The sequence below is a fragment of the Dasypus novemcinctus genome, chromosome 14 (assembly GCF_030445035.2).
Source record: "Dasypus novemcinctus isolate mDasNov1 chromosome 14, mDasNov1.1.hap2, whole genome shotgun sequence".
Classification (NCBI taxonomy): Eukaryota; Metazoa; Chordata; class Mammalia; order Cingulata; family Dasypodidae; genus Dasypus; species Dasypus novemcinctus.
The window spans coordinates 93,759,844-93,781,228 of NC_080686.1; the positions used below are offsets into that span (position 1 = coordinate 93,759,844).

Below are 21,385 nucleotides of genomic sequence, written 5' to 3' on the forward strand. Positions count from 1 at the left end.
TTTCAAATCACTACATGATATTAGCCTCAGGGACCTGCTGTAAACGAGACCTTGTGATTTCTATCGAGAAATACACAAATAACTGTTATTTCTCCTGCTTTCTTTTGGCTCTCTAGTCTCAAAACGTTGCAAAATTGACTTCTCTGGAGTAAGCCAAAGTACATGATCTACTTAATAATGTAGTTTTTTTTCCCTCAATAATACACCAGAATGTTTTATTTATGAGTATTGCAACACTGTTTTGTTCACTTTTATAATTGTCTTAGAGCACCTAGTAGGTGCTCAATAAATACTTATTGGCTGAATATATTATCAGAATTAGATAAAAATAAACAAGTATTTATTCATCAGGAAGACTTCTATATGACATGTCAAACTGGGAAACGGGGGGTTCCTTTTAAATCTTAGGGAAATAGTCACATGACCTAAACCCAACTGTCCCGCCATAGAAGAAATTACCTTTGCGTCCTATCCTGGGAAGCCCATGACCAGGGAGCACCATGACGGAGCAATCCCAATCCTGAAACTGCTTCCTTCCTTCTTAGAAATGTTACAAACTATAAACCTAAGAGGGCCTGCCAACATCTACTAGACTTCTTTTTAAATTCTCCAGAGTCAAGACTTTTTCCTTCTAATGAGGTTTTGAATATTTTCTCTTTTAACAGCTGTTTGTCCCCAGGGGGGTAGCTGGGTGATACCTGACAGGTGCTATGGCTGGGTGACACTGACTCACCGCAGATGGAGGCCACTCCTGTTGGAGGAAGAGCCGCCAATATCAGCGTGCCCAGTGAATGGAAGGTCTCTGGAAATCACCAGTTGGGCACTACATGATTTTTAAGGAAAGTAGCCCCATACTCCATCTCTTTTTCCTTTCCAGGGAAGATTTCTGGGAAACCAGAAGACCCTGTAACTAGTATAGTACCTGACTCAGTAAATGCCTGTTGAATGAACGAATGAATGAATGAATGAATGAATGCCTAAGCAAACACCTCACTCCGAGACTTTCTGGGCACACTGTCATTTCCCATCAAAGTCCATGTCCCAGTGGCCAACCAGTCAACACCAGCTAAGCAGTGCCATGGATTTCCTGCCAGCCTCTGGCTTGGCGACTATCTCAAATGTGGGCTGCCCTGAGCATCCTGGGCCTTCTGTGAACCACATTTCTCTTAGAAATCTAGGCTTCCCAGGGACCCCTATTTTTCCTGAATGACGAAGAACCATGAGCAGCTGAAGTGAGCTGCATCAGTGCACCGAAGGGGCAGGAGCGTGGCCTGAGCCTACAAGCTTTGGATGCTTGTAGTGAAAGTCAGCTGGCTCCTCAGAGCCTCGGGGGCCACACTGGCCAGGTGAGGATCACGACACCCACTTCCACGACCGTGGTGAGGTTTCAGTGGGAGCCAGGAAAACACAGAAGAACGAACTTCAGAGGCTTCCCATTCTGGCCACATGGTGGCTTGGCTCACATGGGTCCCCCCACCCCCTTACAAACACATAAAATCTTGAATGAGTAGGACCCAAATGGTTTATATTCACAATTCATCTCCACAGTGGAAACCAAGGGGTACCACATGCTAGAAACCAAGGCCACAGCTCCCCATGCCCACGTCCACATCAAGCTGCACATGTGCACACACACGCACAACAGAAGGGGGTGGAGACGGCAGGGCAGCTATTCCGTGGGCAGATGAGAGGGAGGCTGTGCCGTTCAGCGGCCGTTACAGAACCTCGTGCGCTGGGGAGGGACATTCCAGCGTCGGCTGCTTCCTCTAGAAGCCGTTTCTAGGATCGCTCTGTCACAAGAGGTGAAGGCGGAAAGAGCAGTCTCCTCTTGGAGACCCGGGATTGTGGTGGAAAGGCGTCATCTGAATCACGCAGGCCTGGGGTGCCAACTCTGCAGAAGCCACGCCCAGACTTCTTTCATGGGACAGAAAAACTAACAAATACTGGCATGGGGGGGGGGCGGCATTTAGGGGCCAAAAAAAATTGCAAAGACCAGGGAAGTGGACGTAACTTCAGGTACGGCTAGATTCAGGAACAAGTTATTCGCTGTCTCCTGGCTCTGCAATCCTGGGGGTAGGGGAAGGGGGGTATTTTTAGGCTTGCCCCGAGGTGGCCCCTGGCTGTCAGGCTTATGTCCAGAGCAATCCCTACAGAAGGAAAGCCCCTTCTTTCCCCGACAGTTCTGATAGACGTTTCAGGGTTGACTCTGACTCTGTCTGTATCCGGTCCAGTCTCTGTGGCCAGGGGGACGGAGCAGTCTGCCTGGCTAAGAATTGCCCAGGTGCCCACACGTGGTACAAGGCGGTGGGTCAACTCCATGGCATCAGATAAACTAAGGCAAGGGCAGTTGCCCAATGAAGGAAATAAGAGCAGGGCAAAAAAAAAAAAGGTGTTAAATACAGATAGTCTTTATTATTAAAAAAAAAAAGTAGCAACCAACCTCAGTTTTAAATAAAACAAAGAAAACAGGAGCAGACAGCTTTTATGACTCTCATTTTTTAACAGCTTGAGATATACTTTATATACCATATAATTCCCCCATTTTAAAGTGTACAATTCAATGATTTTTAGTATATGCACAAAGTTGCACAACCATCGCCACTGTCTAATTCCAGAACATTTTCATCACCCCAAAATGAAACCGGGTACCACTAGCAATGACTCCCCATCCACCTCTCTACCCACCTCCAGCACCCACTCATCTATATTCTGTCTCTACAAATTTGCTTATTCTGGGCATTTCATGTATGTGGACATAGGTGGTTCTTTCCCACCCCCACCCCCATTCTTTCTTTTGAGGCAAAATCTATAAAGATGCTCTTTTCTGAACTCCAGCCATCCTCGCTCCCCTGGCATCACTACTCAGGAAGAGGCTTCGGGTCAGCCCAAGCGAGGGACAGCAGGGTCTGGGAGACCCCGGGAGGAGGCCCAGGAAAAGGGACGCTGGCTGCACAGAGGGTGCCGGCCCGGCGTGGCTCGACCCGACCTCAGGCCTTGCAGCAAAAGTGCAGGCGCTTCCAGGACTGGGCTGGTCACTTCTCGTCTCACGCCGCTTCTCGCCTCACCCCCGGCTGGGTGCACGGAGCCCGGAAATCGTGCGCTTTGGATAAACAGATCCGCCTTTGGAATCCCCAGGGAAGCGGCCCTGCGAGGTTTTCACCCCGTCCTTCCTCATTCCTGATTTCATTCGGGATCCCCCTTCTCTCATGAAGCATGATGTGTCCCCTCCAGCAGTGGCCCTGACTTCCTTTTTAGAAGGGGCATGTGACCCAGTTAGGGTCAATGAGACACAAAGCTGGAGGTTGTTGGGAACGCTCTTTCTCGACCTCCCAGAGAAGGTTTCTTGAAATGGGGTCTAGCTTCCCTTGAGTATTAGAATAAAGACGTGAAGCTAAAATCTGCTGCGGCTGGTCTCTCAGCCTCAGGGCGAAGCCAACACACGGAAGAGGAGAGACCCAAAGAACTGCGAGAGAGCGGAGCCAGGGCTCACGGCGCGCTGCTCCTCCGCGTGCCCTCCCTCTGCACGCCCCTCCCGCCTCCACCCTGCTCTGTGCCCCAGACTGACCTCCAGAGGTTCCCCGGCCCCCTGTTTTCAGGAGGTTTTCGCCAACAAGGTGCAAAGGACCCTCTCTGGGGGTCACGGTGAACGGGTGCCACCTACAAATCTTAGCTCCGGTCAGCGATGCCCCACGTTCCAGGAACCACTCCCGCCCCCAGTTCCCAGGCTTAGGCACGACACCAGAATCTAAAGCTATTTGCCCCCAGCCCTGCACCCACCCACACCTGCCTCAAGGACCCCTTTATGGGGCCACCAAGCACATGAAAAGCTGCCCAGCATCACTAGTCACTAGGGAATTGCAAATCAAAACTCTAACAAGAGGGGAGCAGATGTAGCTCAAGTGGTTGAGCGCCTGTTTCTCATGTACTAGATCCCGGGCTCAATTCCCAGCACCTAAAAAAAACAACCACAGTGGGATACCACCTCACACCTACTAAGAGGGTTATAATTTTTTAAAAATTTTAAATAAAAAGAAAGATGTGGAGAAATAGGAACCCTTAGGCTTTGCTGGTGGAAATGTAAAAAGACAGCTGCTATGGAAAACAGCTCTGTCGTTCCTCAAGAGTAAAACATAGAATACTGGCTGACCCAGCAATTCCAGCCCTAGGTACATACCCAGAAGAACTGAAAATAGGTACTCAAACAAATCCTTGTACGAGCCCTTTTCAGAAGAGCCAAGAGGCAGAAACAACCCAAACATGTAGCAACAGATGAATGAAAAAGCAAAATATGGTATATCCATACAATGAAATATTATTCAGCCACTGAAACGAAGGAGGTTTAGATACATGCTACACGTGGGTGAATCCTGAAAACATTATGCTAATGAAAGAGGTCAGAAAGGCCATATAGTATATGATTCCATTTATATGAAACATCCAGAATAGGTAAACTCAGACAGAAATTCAGAGAAAAGGAAAGACTCGTGGCTGCCTGGGCTGGGGGTGGGGCAGGGGGGAGTCGCCGCGTGATGGATACAGGGTTCCCTCTTGGGTGAGGAGAACGTCTAAGAACCAGATAAAAGTGAGGCTGCACAGCACTGAGACATACTAAAGACCACTGAACTGTGCGCTTCAAAATGGCTATTGGTTAGTTTTATGTCATGTGAATTTTACCTCAAAATCACAAAGACCCCTTCATCATGAGATCGATTAAGCTCTTAAAAAGTGAGTGCCACCTCCATGCGCCTTTCCCCTGGGCCAGGGGACAGGGACAAGGCAAAGCCCTCCGTGAGAGCACAGCCACCGAAGCAGGGAGGAGCCAGGACCTGTGAATCACAACATGGAGGAAAGCCACCCGCCCAACCAGAAAAGCCCATTTCAAAATTTTACATAAATGAGACAAAAGCATCTAGTGCGTATGAGTCACCACATAGAGGGAGGACTATTTGTTACGGCAGCTATTATTACCCTGACAAATACATTATCCTCATCTCCCAACTGTGGAATATCGACTGAATTAAATGACACAGTGTGCTGTATACTACTATGTGCTGGATTCTGTGACTCCAAATAAAAAAATGGTATAATAGGCTCTGCTCTCACAAAATAGTAAGGGAGACAGATGGATAAACAAAACGAGACATTAGAACGTTTCTGATGCCGTAATAAAAGCCCGCACAGTGTGGAGCTGGTCTAATCCGGGGATCGGGCTGGTCAGGAAGGGCTTCCTGGAAGGAGAGGTACTCAAGCTGAGACGTCACAGAGCAGGGGCTGCTCAGGGAGAGAAGGCGACAGGCGGTCAAGGCAGAAGGACCCACCTGCGCAAAGGCGTGCAGGCCTGACACAGGAGGGAGGTGGGGAGGGAGGGGCACATCTCAGCTTAAGTCTGGAGGAAAGGAGGAGCGCAGGTAAAGGGGAGGGGGCAGCAGGAAAGATGAAGCTGAAGAGCACGGGCCTTGCCGGCAGGACAAAGGCTGTACAACTGTATGACTATTAGGGGGAAAATGTTATGTTCTGAGCTAGCACCTTCCAGAAGAGCCCTGACTTCCTAATTCTTTGATATGAAGTTAAATTTCGAGAATCTGACCACGCAGTACTCCCTGGCTCCATCCGACTGCTCTGAGGCCCAGCTTCTCTCTTACACCGGATGTTTTCCTGTCTTCTCACTTACCTTGGGCTTCTCTGATGCTCTCCCTAAATTCCCGCTGTCCAGACGCACTCCATTGTCTTTAGAAATCCAGGCATTCCCCCATAGCCGTTGTACTTCCTCCTTCCCTGTGCCCCCAAAGCTCTCTCCCACCATCAACCTCTCGGTGGGGATTCACCAACACCACAGTGCAGACGGCCCAGTGACCGCCAAGCGTCCCAGCAAATCAAGGTCTGATGCTCATGAAGAGCGAAGGAGAGAGCAAGAGGCCTGGAGACACAGGTCCTGGGTTTGAATCCCAGCTATTGGCTCTGAGAGCTCAGGCAGGTTGGCAAGGAAGTCGGAGCCTTAGTTTCCACAAAATTGCTTCTCTCACAAAGTGAAAGTAGGATTGTCAGGAATAAGGATTTATAAGGATGGATGGACTTGAAAGCAACGCCAATTTGCATCTGTTCCACCTCCCACACTATACAAGGCTAAGCAAGTGGCTGGAGATCACAGGTGACAGCAAAGTCACGTCTAGAATCCAACTCTATAGAAAAATGCAATATTAGGTAAAAGAATTAAATTGCCCAAAGTGGCTTAGGTCAGTTAGCAATAATTACTATAGTCCATATTTATACCACTTTCATTAGTTTGACATTCCAATTATCTAAAGAAACACATAATGTAATATCTAAAATTTGATTATTCTAAATAAGTAGAGGTGCTACCAACAGCACCACAGTTACCATAAAATCATAGAATTCTTTTTTTCCTTTACTTTGATTCCATTAGTTAACCTTCTCATTAGACAGATTAAGAACACTAAGGTCAGAGAAGGAAAGTGATGATCCTAAGGATACAAACCTGTCTCGGGCTAACTTGGGTATGCGAACCCAAGCTTTTTTTTCTCAAACCACAGTTCTTCCATGATAATATTGATTCACGCCAACATATAAGCTCTTAGGTATCCCCAATAAAAATATATACAGCAATAAAGTACTGAAGTGGTGGTTGGCGACCTGAATATATAAAGAACTGCTAGAAATCAACAAGAAAATATATACCAGATAAATATGAGCAAAAAAATATATCGGAACAATTCAAAAATGAGGGAAAACCAATGGCTAATAAACAGATAAAAATATGTTCAAAAAATGTAAAACATTTATCTTTTGCCTACAAGCTATGCAAAGATTAATAAGTTGGATAATGTCCAATGTTGACATAGGTTTGAGGTCATGTGCACTCTCAAAAAACTGCTCTTAGAAATATAAATTGGTGAATCTTTCTGGAAGGCAACTTAGTAATGGGTGTGACACTTTAAAATGTGTCTACACTTTGACCCGCAATTCTGCCTTTAGAAATTTGTCAGAAGTTTTGTCAGAAGTATATAAACATAAAAATTAAAAATAAACTTAAAGGTCCATAAATAAGGAAGTGGTTAAATAAATTATGGTACATTCAGGTCCATCAAAAATGATAATGTAAATCTGTTTTTATTCACATGGAAAGAGAATCCCAATAAAGTAAGTAAAAATAATCAGATTATTAAAGAGAATGTAAAAGAAAATGCTATTTGCAAAAAAAAACTATGTATCTGTGGGCATACTTGCATAGACAGATAAGAGTGGTTATCTCAGGGTGGCTACATAATTGTGGATGAACATTGCTTTCTTCACCTTTTTCTGTCTTTCTGAATTTTGTGTTCTGAGTATGTATTATGTATATTCAGAAGCAAAAAGAAGAAATTGTGCAGAAAGTAGAGTAGGGGCTGCCTAGGGCTGCCTAGCATTGACACAGATTTGAGGAACTGTGTGCTCTAAAAACAAAGAAACAAACTGCTCTTAAAATTTTATTTTGAAATTTTAAAAAATCAAAAAACAAAAAATTAAAATTAAAAAAATTTAATTTGATAATTCTTTCTGAAAGGCAACTTGGGATACACTGGGGAGTGATGACTCATGACCATGAGACTTCTTTTGGGAATTGATGAAAATGTTCTAAAGTTGATTGTAATGATGGTTGCAGAGCTCTGCATCTACTAAAAACCACTGAACTTTGCACTTTAAATGGGTGAATGATAAGAATTGAGAATTATATCTCAATAAAGCTGCTACCAAAAAAATAATTTTAAAAGATTTTCAAAAAAAAGAAAAAACTGTGAAAAGCCTTGAGCTTTAAAAAAGAAAATCAATAAACTTGAGCTGAGCTGGGCAATGGGAGAGTCGCATGATGTTCCTTCCCAGGATTGTGGCCATCCATTCTCCGGCCGACACAGGCAGGCCCAGCCAACCAGCATTTCTGGACACTCTCCCAGCCAGTCCAGACTGCCCAGCCCGTCAGTCTGGTGGCTAAGTATCTGCACTCTCCAGAAGCAGTTATCCACATGCCACCGCCGTGTAGACAAGCCTTGGAGAGCACTCCACTTCTCAAGGGCCCTTCAGCATGCTCACTCATGCAGCACACCTCTCCGTATGTGCTCTTCCCTTCAAAACACCCAAAGGCCAACTTGTAGGCTCGGGCCTGGTGTACAGTTTAATCCTCCCAGTGACATGCTGGGATCGGAACTGACACTGGCCGTTTCCAGAGACAGTCTGTGCATATGCCAGGTACATGGCTACAGGAACTCATTTTAACCTTCACAACCTCTGCAGTGGCTATCAGCAATGCAACTAAAGAAGCAGGGAAACTGAGGCTCAAGAATGCAAAGCCAGGGACAGTGCTGGGATTCCCACCCAGGGCTGTGACCCAGGACTATGTGATACCCAAGTTCAAGTTCTTTCAAGCATACCCCACTAACTCTATAGCATGACCGTCTCACACTGTTCCTCTTTTCATCCTTCCAGATTGGTGTCCCCCCCCTTCGGTTTGAATTTCTTCTCAACACAGCATGCAGGGAGGCCAACGTATAGCTCAGAGATGAAGGAGTTCTAGCTGAGCCGTCAGAGTGGAGTTTCCAAACACGGAGCCCACAAATCTCATCTTCCTGGTGGCAGGATTAAAGCCAATCTCCTTCTCAATCTTGTGCTGCTCAATTCTCCAGGCTCGTTGTCTCCGCTTCCCATCCCCCGGCTCCTGCCTCTTGCATACCCTCCTGGATCTGCGCGCAATCTCTGCCCTTGGCCCCCCTGTCACCTATCTGCATGGTGACTCAAAGGCCACCCACTCAGAGCTCTTTGTGGATCCCCCTTCCAGCACATTAATGAGGCAGATCAAAAGTCACTTCACCCTCTTGAGGAACTGTCCCTTTAGTGTCAGTCTCACCCTCTAGACTAGGAGTACTTACTTCTAATCACCTGCTCCTAGTACAATACCAAGGAAGTTCTCGATACATGCTATCTGGAGACATGCCTGGCACACAAAATGGGAAGGTACATTCGTGCCAGTGTTAGCTGAATCAATGCCACGAGGCTGAATACCATCAGCCACATGTGACCATGGTTTTAGTCAGAATCATCATCATCATCATCACCATCATTATCACCATCATCACCACCACCATTATCATCAACACTATTATCATCATGACCAGCATCCTCACCATCACCGTCGTCACCACCACCATCATCATCACTACCACCACATCACCATCACCATCCTCATCATCATCAGGATTGCTAACGCTTCTTCTCCCAGTTACCGTGTGCCCTGCGCCATTCTCACTGCTCTCTGTGTATTATCTCATGGAATTCTTACCTACGAGGTAGACGTTTCCATTTGACAGGTAACAAAACTGAGGCTCAGAGAGGTTCGGAACTTGCCCAAGGTCAGCAAGTAGCCAGTAAGTGTTAGGATTCAAAGTCTTGGAGTCATTCTCAAAAGAGGATCCAAAAGTCTCAACCAGAAGTCTACACCACAACAGAAGCTTCATTTCTGGTAATAAGATAACCATCTACAGACTTCCGGTCTCAGCTCCATCAGGATTACCACCAGCAAACAGCTAACACAGTAACCTTCTTAAAACTAGAAGTTGAAAATATCATGGCTAAAGTCCACTTACCCAAATCAGCTCCCAATTTGTTCCAGGATGGGAGCAGACGACCCCATTAAGATTCTTCCAGAAAAGTGAATTTTAAAGAGCAACACAGGTAAACTTCACTGATAAATCCAAGCAACCCTGCTTAAGCAAATGCCTGAATTTGTTGTTCTCCACAGTAGCTGCCTGGAGGGCCCACGCCCTTTCACAGGATGATACATCCTGGAACTGGGCAATCTGCCCCAGTACGTGGTTCCAGATTGCCCAGGAAGCCACAGGGCTTGGAGTCAGGAAGCCAAGGCTCAAGTCTCAGCTCCTGCTTCCTCCTCCACTTGAATTCTCCTGTACACCAGGGCGGCACTCGTTCTGGACCTCACAGGACAACTCAAGAGAGTTTCTCAAGTTTAGCAACAAACTGATTGTCAAACTCTAAATTAAAAGAAGAACGAAGGCATCATTTTTTCATTAAACACAAAACAAATATCTGGGCTACGATGGGGCAGGGGCACTCTGCCAGGTGGGCACTAAGCACTCACTGAGATGTCTAAGACCGAAGGTAAAAAGAAAAGCGGTATGTGTGCATATGTGCACACCAGTGTGACTATGTACACTTTGTGTGTGTGTGTATGAGTGTGTATGCGTGTATGCATGTGTGTGTGTTAGGAGGCATGTTAATGGATTTTCTCACTCACTCATCACTCGGTAAGGCAGTTCATCCCCTAGGGAAAGGGAGGTTTAAGAGTTAAGTGAGGGAAGTGGATGTGGCTCAACAGATAGGGCGTCCGCCTACCATATGGAGGGTTCAGGGTTCAAACCCAGGGTCTCCTGGCCCATGTGGAGCTGGCCCACGCACAGCGCTCTTGCGTGCAAGGAGGGCCATGCCACGCAGGGGTGTCCCCGTGTAGGGGAGCCCCACGCACAAGGAGCATGTCCTGCAAGGAGAGCCGCCCCGCAAGAAAAAAGCACAGCCTGCCCAGGAGCAGCGCCTCGCACACGGAGAGCTGATGCAGCAAGATAACGCAACAAAAAGAGACAGATTCCCATGCCGCCTGACGAGAATGCAAGCAGACACAGAAGAACACACAGCGAATGGACACAGAGAGCAGACAACAGAGGGAAGGGGAGAGAAATAAAATTTTAAAAATTAAAAAAAAAGAATGTGCCAAGTATTCATCACTTAAAAAAACATAAACTTAATTAAAAAAAAAAAAGAGTTAAGTGAATTATCCAGTGAGGAAGCAGAGAGCCACAATGGAGCCGCAGGTCTGCGTGGCTGAAGAGTTCAGATGGTTTCCTCCTCACCAGACTGCCCAGGCATGGCGATGGAGACAGACACCCTGGCAGCAGCTTGGAGGCGGACTGCGAGGAGGGTGAAAACTGGGGGTGGGTGAAACAGTGGATTAGGGCAGGGCTGTACGGTCCAGAGAGCGCAGGAAAGCCAGGGCCAGGGCAGAGAAGCCAGAGGCAGGGACAGTGGGGATAACCAGAGGGGCCACACCAGAGAGGCTGGAATAGGTTTACTGCGGGTGGAGACAGAATTGGTTTGGTTTGGGAGAAGAGTAAGAAAGAGGGGCAATGGGCAAAGGGCCCTGTCTCTTCTCAAGGCTCAGACCTAGGAAGGGAGGACACCAGGAAAACCTCATCACATCTTCACGTGCTGTTCCAAAGAACCAAAGAGCTGAAGGCGTTGGCGAAGACAAGACGGACATGAGGGGCAGACTTGCTTCTTCTCATGCCATCTTCTGTTAAATCGGGAACTGTGCATGCTAGGGGACACAGGGCCTGGGAGGCCCAGAGACACGTCACCAACACGCCAGAAGGCTCAGGATCATGAGCTGCCCGCCCCCCAACTCATGCCCCTGATCCACCAATCCCTGAGCTGGCTCATCCCAGTACCTTCATATCTTCCCTCTCCATCGCCTGGGCCATGTGCTCCAAAATCCTATAAGGGGCCCCTACCAGGTGTCCCTGCTTTCAGTTCTCGTCCTCAACCTACCCAATCTATTCAGTCCAATGTAGCCAGAGTCACCTTTCTAAAGGGCAGGGACCAAGCACATCACTCTCCTGCCTTAACCCCTTCAATGGCTCCGCAATGGCCTGAAGATAAAAGGCCAAACTTCTTAGAACTTCAGGATGTGGCTCCTGCCTTCCTGTCCAGCTTCAGTGCCTTAGGTCCCAGCCACGCTAACTCACAGAGCTGCTGGCACCTCCCATGCTACTTATTCTTCCGCCATCTCCATCCTTGTTTCGACGGTTCCCTACCCCTGGAACTGCCTTCCCTTCCTTCCCTTCTTTCCTGGCTAATTCCTCTTCCTTATTTAGGACTCAGCTCAAGGGCTACACTCTGTAGGAAGTCTTCTCCAAACCTGCCTGTATGCGGGTGTCAAGAACCTCTCCAGAGGTGGCCTGCCATATCGTAGTCCAGCAGAGACGGTGCCAGGACCCAGCACAGCCCCTGGCACACGGTAAGCACTCAACAAATAAAAGTTTGAATAAATGAGGCAACAAGTGCTATGGGCACTCAAAGAAGAAAATCACTGCAACAAGGACCATCAGGAAAGGCTTCACAGAGAGGGCGTTTCTGAGGCAAGGCTTTAAAGAATAAGTTGGATATTTAATACACGAAGAAAGTAGGGAAAGAGCAATTCAGGTGGGAGGAACAGCAAGAGCGTGAAGGTATAAAAGTAAAAGATTCTGGTGGAGCACATCAAACAGCTTGGTGGTCGGTGGGTGAAAGCATAGGGAGAGGGGGAAAGAGGGCACAGGGGACCCAGAATCATGTTGGCACCGCACGAGGTGGCCATTCTCTTCTGTATTACGATGGCTTTTGGCTACAATTAACAGAAAATCCACCTCAAAATAGTCTAAAGGTGGGGTGTTCAGTGTCTTATACCTTCCTTCCTTCTAGTCTACCATCCTCAGCATGTTCTCCTGAAGCAAGCTGCCCCCCCCACCATGGTCCCAAAGTGGCTGCCACAATTCCAGGTATCACATGTCAACCCCACTACTATGTCCCACAGTAGAAGAGGGGCTGTTTCTTCTTAAATGCCTCTTTTAAGAGGGATGAAAACCTTTCCCCAAAGCTCCCATCCCCGGCCCCACCAACAATCTCCCCTCATGTCAGGGTGGCCAGGCCGTGTGACCTACTCATTCCTAAACCCATCATTACCAAGGAGGAGAGGACACAGCGATCCCTCCCTGGGGCTGGGGCACCTCCCTCAAAGCGCCTGGAAGGCTGGCTTCTGAGCAAGTTCAATATTCTGTCAGCAAGGAAGCGGGGAAGGACCGCGGAGCAGGCAACCAACAGAGTCTGCTACAGCTTGTCACCCACTCGCCTCCCCAGCACACCGCCAACAGAGCGTAATCTGAAAATATCCTACATCCCCACCCTTCCGCCCTGCTATTTTAGGTCTGAGGAAGTAACTGTCCTAGGAGAGGAAACTTGCTGAAGGCTATTATGGGAAGGCCTATAAACAACACCACAGTTTGCTTTTCTAGACGAGGAGCTCTGTGACAGCGGGGGGGATAGGACACAGTGATGAGCACATTCCAAAGAGAAACCCAAATGCTGCTTTTTGTTAACCAAGAATTTTACCTTTCTCCTTAAACAACTGTCTTCCTTAGACCTCCAGAAAAGTCGCCAGCACATTCCTACCCCACGACTTTGATCCAACTCGACTCAGGCTTTAACATCCTTCCCCGCTCTCTCCCACACTCTTGAAATCCTGCCCACCCTCTGCAAAGCTTTCTCTAACCCACCATCGGAATGACTCTTCCTTCCCGGCATGCCCATGGCTGCCGCTTTGTAACATCACTCGGCACAGACTGACACTGGCCCCCAGTTATAAACAGCCCCACGCCTCTCAGCCCCACACCTCTCTCTTCTACCCCACTGCAGAGTATTCCAGTGCATGGACTTTGATTTTTCATCTTTGTATCCTAAACATCTGGCACATAGGAGGATAGGCTGAAGACGTTTGTGGAATGAAAATTCCTTCAACTGAATTGAGTTTGCACTTTCACATCTCCTCTCCCTACTGATAACGCGAAGGAAACTCTTACCCAGTTTCAGAACTACTTTGGTGTAGAACTAATTATATAGCAAGCCAGGCTTAGCCACCTTCCTTATATTCTGCTTCATTTAACAACTTTGGGGGGGGAAATCTTGCAGGATTTTTTTCCAATTTACAGAAGAAGAATCCGACGCTAGGAGAGGCTATAAGAAAAGCTAAGGGCAGATTCTGCCCTAGGAGATGGAATTCAAATTCAAGTCTTTAGAGGCAGTACTGCACCATGGTTAAGTGTGGGCACGGATCACAGATGCCTGGCTTAAATGCTTGCCACGTACGGCATCTGCCCTTGGTTAGTTAGCCTCTGGGCAGCTGTTTCTTTAGGGGTAATGCGGACCTTAGGAGTCTCTATTTCACTATGAGGACTAGAGCTATACAGGAAAGTTGCTTAGAACCGTGCTTGGCACATACTGATGTGCAATAATCTATAATTATTGATTCCAAGTCCAGTCGTTTTCCCATGACATCATGACAACACTCCCACCCTCTAGCCACCAAATCACCTCGGGCAAGAAAGAGTGGCCTAGCCAAAGGACAGGCCGCGGGGACACGTGACAACCACCCTCCAGAGCAGCAGCCTCTGGAAGGGACAGGTAAGTGAGGAGAACGACAATATGATGTGAAAGTCCCACCCCACAACAGGTGTCACCCACAGCTCACCTCATTTGCACAGCCCCAGGGCACTGCTGGGGAAAGTGCACCCCCCAGGGATAGGCATCAGCTCAGCAACCCGGTGCCTAACTGACCACGCTCCGAAAAGCAGCTCCTTGGTGTGCGCAAGTTGAAAGGCTTGTGGTCCTACCCCTGAAGACCCAAGGCCCACAGTGACACTGGAAGAGGCAGAGAGTCCCTAAACAGCTAAGGTGCCCACTGGAAATACGCTGACATCCCTGAGGCACTCCTCAGGTCCCCATCCTCCCACGTTCATCATCCCACTGTGACAGAGAAGAGGGACAGCCAGGACAGGGGCTACCACTCCCTTTACACAGGTAGGAGACTGAGCTTCAAAGAGGCTAAGCAACTTCTGTGTAAGGCCACATAACTAGTCAACATCAGTTCCGCGACTACAAAGAACTTAGACTTCAGAGTCTCGGTTCAGTGCTAGTTTTCATTCTCTTAGGTCTTCTGCAGCAGGTTTTATCTCCTTCAATACATAAATTTCTTTCTTCCTTCTCTTCCTACTTCCCTACCTCCCTCTTGCCTACCTGCTTGCTTTCCTTCCTTCCATCCTTCCATCCTTCTATCTTTCCCTCCTACCCTCTCAAACATTTATTGCCTTCCCTATGAAGAGCCCAAACATACGACAGCAGGCTGGTGTTGCAATCTTGGTGCCAGAAGATAACATAGAAATATAGCAGGACCCAGGAAACCGTCAGGTCCTCAGCTCACACATAAAACCACTCTGTAGAAATACTTCTGCTACCCAGGTTAGGTGGGACTCTCATGGGTTGTGTAAACCAACACACGCAAACACCGGACAACACAACACAACCAATGGGAGAACTGGTACCCCTAGAATCAACATACCAGGACAATCAGAAAAAGAATATCAGTATGTTTAAGACAAAAATATTATATAAAGACCAAAAAAAACAACAACAACGAATGAAAGTATAGGGTACAAGTATATAAAAGGCCAGCTGATTTGAAAATGATCCAAAGTAAATGTCTAGAAGTAAAATGTTCAGTCACTCAAATTAAAAGCTCAATGGTGAGAAATTCCACCAACATGGTAACAGAGAAGAGCCACTCAAGCCAATGCACCTCTCCTGCCCAGACCTGCCCTTGGCTGGACGAGAGAAATGAGAGGAGGAAGGCACGGGCCCTACCTCCAGGTGCTCAGCCCACAGAAGAGGCACGCAAACGAGCAGTACCATTCCCCACACGCGCGCTGGGACGATGGCCACCCACCAGGCATCCCTGGGCTTTTCCTGCAGCATCTCAGCGAAGGGCAGAGACAAAGGAAATCACGAAAGGGAGAAAGCCTCTCTCGGCTGCGGGCAGTAACGGATCCCAGGTCTTCAGGTTTCCCGTCCTTTCTCGAGGACTCTAAAGGCATGGTGGAGCCATCTTGCTATGTTCCTACTGGAAAGGATAACTATTTAGATAGAAAAAGGCAATGAAAAGGGAACGCTGTGGAGTGACACAGGGGTAGAGTTGTGGAAAAGCAGGTGCCTTCATGGAAAATTCGCCATCAGCAGAAGCCCTGAGGCTGTCTTGAAGCACTTCCCAGTCCTGCCCGCAGATCGCCGCACCCAGCTTCCTTCTGCACAACTCCCTGCTGTATGCAGGGGAAGTTCAGGCCGGTGCTTGGTCCCCAACCAGACTCCAACTGGACCGGCCACGGGAAGGACATGGCTTGCTAACTTCTCGGATTGGCTAACTCTGTGCCCCTTCACATCTCCTGACTCAGGGTGGTGCGGGGAGAGGAAATGCCAAAATTATGACAAGGGGAGCGTTTCCAAGGGAGGGAAATGGAAGGGGCTGTCAGGGAAACCCAGAGCAGCAACGGCTTCTGCCTCTTCGCATCCCAGCGTTGCTCCCGAAGTCCTTAAGGTCTCAGGAAACTGTCTCCTTCCTGCGAGTATCTGGGACGGGAGCCCATTTCTTCTAAATAACTGAGAGGGCTTCAGAAATGTGGTCTCAATTAGCCCTTGCAGTGGCATGGCTGCTCCCCGCCACAGGCTGCCAAGCCCTCAGTTACTTTTCCCCTAGTGGGTCAGAGGGATTTGTCGTGCTCTAGCCACACTCTCCCCCTAACTTCTCCTGCAGCCAACAGCCCTGCTTTAGGGCCTGGCTGTGGCAAGGGACACTAGCTGTGTGGAACCAAGTGCTTAGCTATGCAAAAGGCATATGTGCTCGGGGGGTTCATGCTATGCTGGCCTCAACCACAGTAGACTTTAAATCGGGGTACCAACCCCTCACCCTCCCAACCCTCTTCCAGGATGGATGCCAGGGTCAGTGGACAAGCAGTGTCCACGGGCTGGTAAATTTAATTTCTTCATCAGGCAGGGTGGGAAGAGTTAGTGTCCCTGGGTTGAAAGTGAACAAGATGCTCTGCAGCCTGAAGAATGCACAGTGAAATGGGTCTTCCACTCGAGCCTCTCGTGAGAAGCCCGGCACAGAGCAGGGTTTCAGGGAAGGAAGGAATAAATGGATGATCCTTTTTGGGAGGGCAGGGAGGACAAAAAAGAGAACCAGCGAGATGGCAGCCTGAGAAGGACTCAGCCTCTCGTGCAGGGAGGAAGGGGCTGTGAGCCAAGGAATGCTGGCGGCCTCCAGAAGCCGGAAAGGGCAAGGGAATGGATTCTCCCCCAGGGCCTCCCGAAAAAATGCAGCCCTGCTGACTCCTTGATTTCAGTCCAGTGAGACCCATTTCAGACCTCTAACTCCCAGAACTGTATGGCAGCAAATTTTTGTTTGAAGCCACTACATTTGAAGTAACTTCTTACAACAGCAAAAGGGAACTAATGTACCATCTATCACTGCATTTATTCTAATGAAGCACACTTTTTATTTATGGGCCTGTCTATGGTGCCCATCACTAACAATAATGACAATAATATTTGTTCAGCACTTACTATGTGCCAGGGCCTGAACCAAGTTTTTCAGACATGAAAGATACTAAAAAAGATAACTTCAATTGAATGTCCTGCTGAAGGTAAATCCAGGCATCTGGAGTGGGAAAGGGAGTAGAGGCATCTTCAAGGTGCATTTAAACAATGAGTAGGAGTTAGCCTGGGAAGGAAACAGAACATTCCATCGGAAGAACAGAAGCAAACGCTATGTCTGAACCAGCAGAATGTGTGCTTGCAACTCAGGGGTTGGTGGCTCAGCTTCAGGCTGCTGAGTTCCATGTTGATTTCTCCAGCCTGTAACTCTAGGTGCAGAGTCATATGCCCTCCCGCCTGCCTGAAGTCTCCATTTGGAAGCTTCACCGACCCATCATACTTAGCATGGTCGATACAGAGCTCTGGATTTCCTCCATTAATGTATACTTCCTACAGCGACTCCCACATGTACCACACTGTTCAAGCCAGAGCCCTAGAGACCAACCTGGTTTCTCCCATCCCCGCAGTCCCATCGATTCTACCTCCAAGATGGAAGCAGGGTCCATCCACTTCTCTCTACCCCCAGGCTATCACTCTGGTCTTTGGGAGACATTTCCCTCCAGGATTCTTGCAAGGACCTCCAAATGTCTAACTGCTTCCCCTCTTTGCCCCCTGTAATCTCTCTTCATAAAACCTTCAAAGCGATCCCTTCAAAGGTCAATCAGATCCCATCATCACTCCAGGGGGCTTCCCTTTGTACTAGATGGGGGGATCCCCCAGCCATGCCTAAAGCACCAGTGTGGGCCGGCCTTGTCAAACCTCACCTTGTGCCATTCTCCCTCTCAATCCCCACTATTTGTCCTGGACCTCCCTCCCTCTGTGGAACACTGCAAGTTCTTTCCTGCACATTCCAATCCCTCGGCCTGGAAGGCCCACCAGTACCTTCTCAACTTTTCGCTCCTAAAAAGGCCTTTCCCTAGCAAAAATCAGCCCCCTCCCTTTGAGTCCCTTGCTTCTGCTTGTTTCCTTGGTAACAAGCATCACAATCACTCACTTTTTAGGTGTTGCCTGCTTCTTTCTTTTTTGACTATCTCCTCCCCTGCAATCTACGCTCCACGAGGGCAGGGAGCAGCTCCATCACTGTCTCACCAGTATTTCACACAGTGCTCTGCACATAGCAGGCAGACAATGCAGTTGTTGAGTTGATTAATTTAAAAAGAAACTGTGGCGCTGACATTGAAGGATGAGGCTAGAAAGAGAAGGCCTTGAAAACCAGTGCCTATTTATCTTTGCCTGACACCTCCCATGGGGGAAGAACACGGGACAAATGTTTAGAGAATGAATGAATGAAAGAATGATTCTGGATTCCAGGGTTAAAGCTTTCCTCCTTGGGACTTCTTAGGAGGTAACATGTGTCTAGGCACACAACAAATGCTCAGTAAATGCTAAATGGCAATGTCACGATTGCTCATTTGTGCAAATGAGCAAAACCTTCTAGAGCCTATTCCAGATGTAAGGGCTGTGCAAAAAGGGAGAAGAAAAAACACAGCAGGGCAAAAGGAGAATGGGGCAGCAGGATTCAGACGAATCCATTCGAGAGCTTGCTGGGTGAAAAGCAGGGACAATACTGTCCCAGATGACGTGTCCCCTTCTTTCCCTGGGGGTGCAGCACAGAGATGCCAGCTGCGAGGTGGGTCCTCACCAGACAGGCTCCGTTTGAATGCACACATTCATTTTTGGGCCTGCAAGTCTCAGAATGATTTTGAAAATCTGGTCTACTGTGTCTGGTGAGGACTGGTGAAATGTAAGGAATTTAAACTTTCCTCACCAACAGGCAACCTGGCAAAAAAGTCCTCTTCCTCTCCGACATTATCACATACTAAAAACGAAGAACCAGCCATTCAGAGCTCTCATGAGGAGAAATTAGATGGGCTGCCCAGCTCACAAGAAATAGGGGAACTGAAAATCAAGGCAAGAGAACATCATGCAGTATATATTATGTGCTAAGATACTGCCCTTTTTTGGACTTGGGAGTTTCTATTTTTAAAAAATAAATGGGATGAAGGAAATTCCGCATATAACAAACCACCCATTTTATATTTCAAATCCATTTGTTGGCGGAATCTCAGAAGAGTAGGGTTTAGCAAATTTTTTAAATTCCACATTTCAAAATATGTAGTTTGAGATAAGTGCATATCTCAAAAATAGCAGCAGATAAGCTAGAACAAGAGAAGGCAATAAAGTGATGAAGGTGATAATGCAAAGTAGATATATTTCCAAAGCCGGGGTCATGGCTGATAGACCATAATCTGGCGCAGTAGAAAGAGCACTGGACTGGAGTCTGAAGCCTTGGTCCCGCCACTAACTGGCTGTGTGACCCCAGGGAAGTCACATCACCTCTCTCAGCCTCATCTCTGTAACAATCTCCAATTACAAGATGCAAAACCCTTGGGGTGAAAGTAAAGATAAAATTGGCCTAAAGACGGAGTTATATTTTACAATCCCAAAACTTTACTCAGCAATCCATGCCCTCCTGACACCCCAGACTCACTCGTTCTTTCCGATCAGCACAGGTAAAGCTGAGGTCAAGATAACGACGCTGGGGAGTTGGCTATCTTCTCTGCGCGCCCGTGGAAAAGAAATCATTCAAGAAAACCGCGGAAAGAGTGCGCGAGATTAACTCTCCGCACACACTACACCGCGGAGCACCGGACATCGGTGTGGTTTTTTTCTTTTAAACTTTACGTTGCCCTCCGAAAATGCAGCAGACCCCAAAACAGTGCAAGCGGAAAACACAAGCCACTTCCCATGTTTTCCCGTGAGCGAACGCCAAGCCCCAAATGGGCCCCCCCGCCCCCGTATCATTTTGTTTCGCTCGGTTGGCTTCAAGCAAGTGGCCCGGGGCCTGCCAGGCAGCGCCGGGTCCAGGCGGGGGTCGGCGATCGTGGAGGCGCGGGCAGCGGCCGCACCGGCCCTTCCAGGAACCGCGGGGAACTTTCCTGCGCCGCGCCAGCGAGACAATGCCGCGACCAGCGCCCGCGCCTCCGCGCCGGGAGGGCGTCCCATCGGCGGGTCGCGGGCCGCGGGGCGCGCTGTCCCGGCTCTTCTCGGCGTGGGGAGCGCAGAGGGGCGGCCCCGCCCGCCCCCGCCTCGGCGCCTCGTAGAGCAAAGGGGCGCCCGGCACCTCCCCGGAGAAGGGGGCGCGGGACCCCACGGCGGCCTCGGCGGCCCTGCAGAGCCCGTCCCCGCGCCCGCCCGCTCCCCTCGCCGGGCATGGAGCCGAGATCCCCCGCTGGCGACCCCGGAGAGGACGCCGAACGACCTCGGGCGACCCCGCCCGGCCCCGCCGAGCCGTTCCGGGGGCCCCCGCAACTCACCGGGACCTGGCGGGCGGCTGGGCATTATTCCATCGCGGGCCGGCGCCGGCTCCCCGAGCGGCGGCGCAGAAGCCCGCGCCTCGGCACCCCCCGGCCGGGCGTTCGCTCCGGGCTCCCCAAACGACCCCGAAACGCAGCCGGCTGCGAGCCACTGGGCGGCGGGCGCGGGCCCCGGGCTTCCCGTGCGCAGAGTGCCCGCCCGCAGCGGCAGCCGAGAGGCGCGGGAGCCGAGCGCGGCGCAGGAAGGGGCGGGCGACCATGTGCGGAGGGGGAGGGCGGCCGCAGCGACGCGCGGCGGCTCGGACGAGCCCGCTGGGCGGCGGAGGGCGCGGGTTGCAGGAAACCCAAACACTTCGGCAGGAAATCGGAATCCTGACTAAGCATTCCCGGCCCGGCGGCCGCTCGGGGCCGGGGGGCTCCCGCCTGGCTTAACCCTTGGCCCGCCGACCCCGGGCGGGGAAAAGGGGGTGGGCGCGCGGGACACCGTGGGGGGTAAGGGGGGACGCGGCGACCCAGGCCTGCACGCCCAGCCGGGGTCCAGCGCCTTCCGCCCTCGGCCCCGCACTCGCGGGCCCGCCGCCTCTGCACCCGGAGGCGGGAGGGGTGGGATTCGTGCAGATTGAGCCTTGGCCTTGGGAGGCCCTTTCTAATGCCCGGGACGCCGGGAAAGGGCCTCGGCCTCTCTCCCATCCTGCAGAGGTTGGACTTGCAATGTCCTCTCCTTTTCCCGGAATTTCAGTAGAAGAAAATGACTTCTCCCAGCTGCCTTGTGTCACCTC

At 49.6% G+C, this 21,385-nt stretch overlaps 1 protein-coding gene across 2 annotated transcripts in view; it reads right to left on the minus strand.

Moving 5' to 3' along the window:
* The window catches only part of ASAP1 (ArfGAP with SH3 domain, ankyrin repeat and PH domain 1), a 358,576-nt gene extending 337,653 nt beyond the window's left edge, over positions 1-20,923 (minus strand). Inside the window, exon 1 of one of the 2 annotated variants that reach the window (XM_004451154.5) lies at positions 20,607-20,923. The gene's annotated coding sequence lies outside the window, so the exon portion shown is untranslated. The remainder of the gene's footprint in view (positions 1-20,606) is intronic. The other variant, XM_058276037.1, reaches the window with a different exon arrangement.
* Positions 20,924-21,385: the final 462 nt, after the last annotated feature.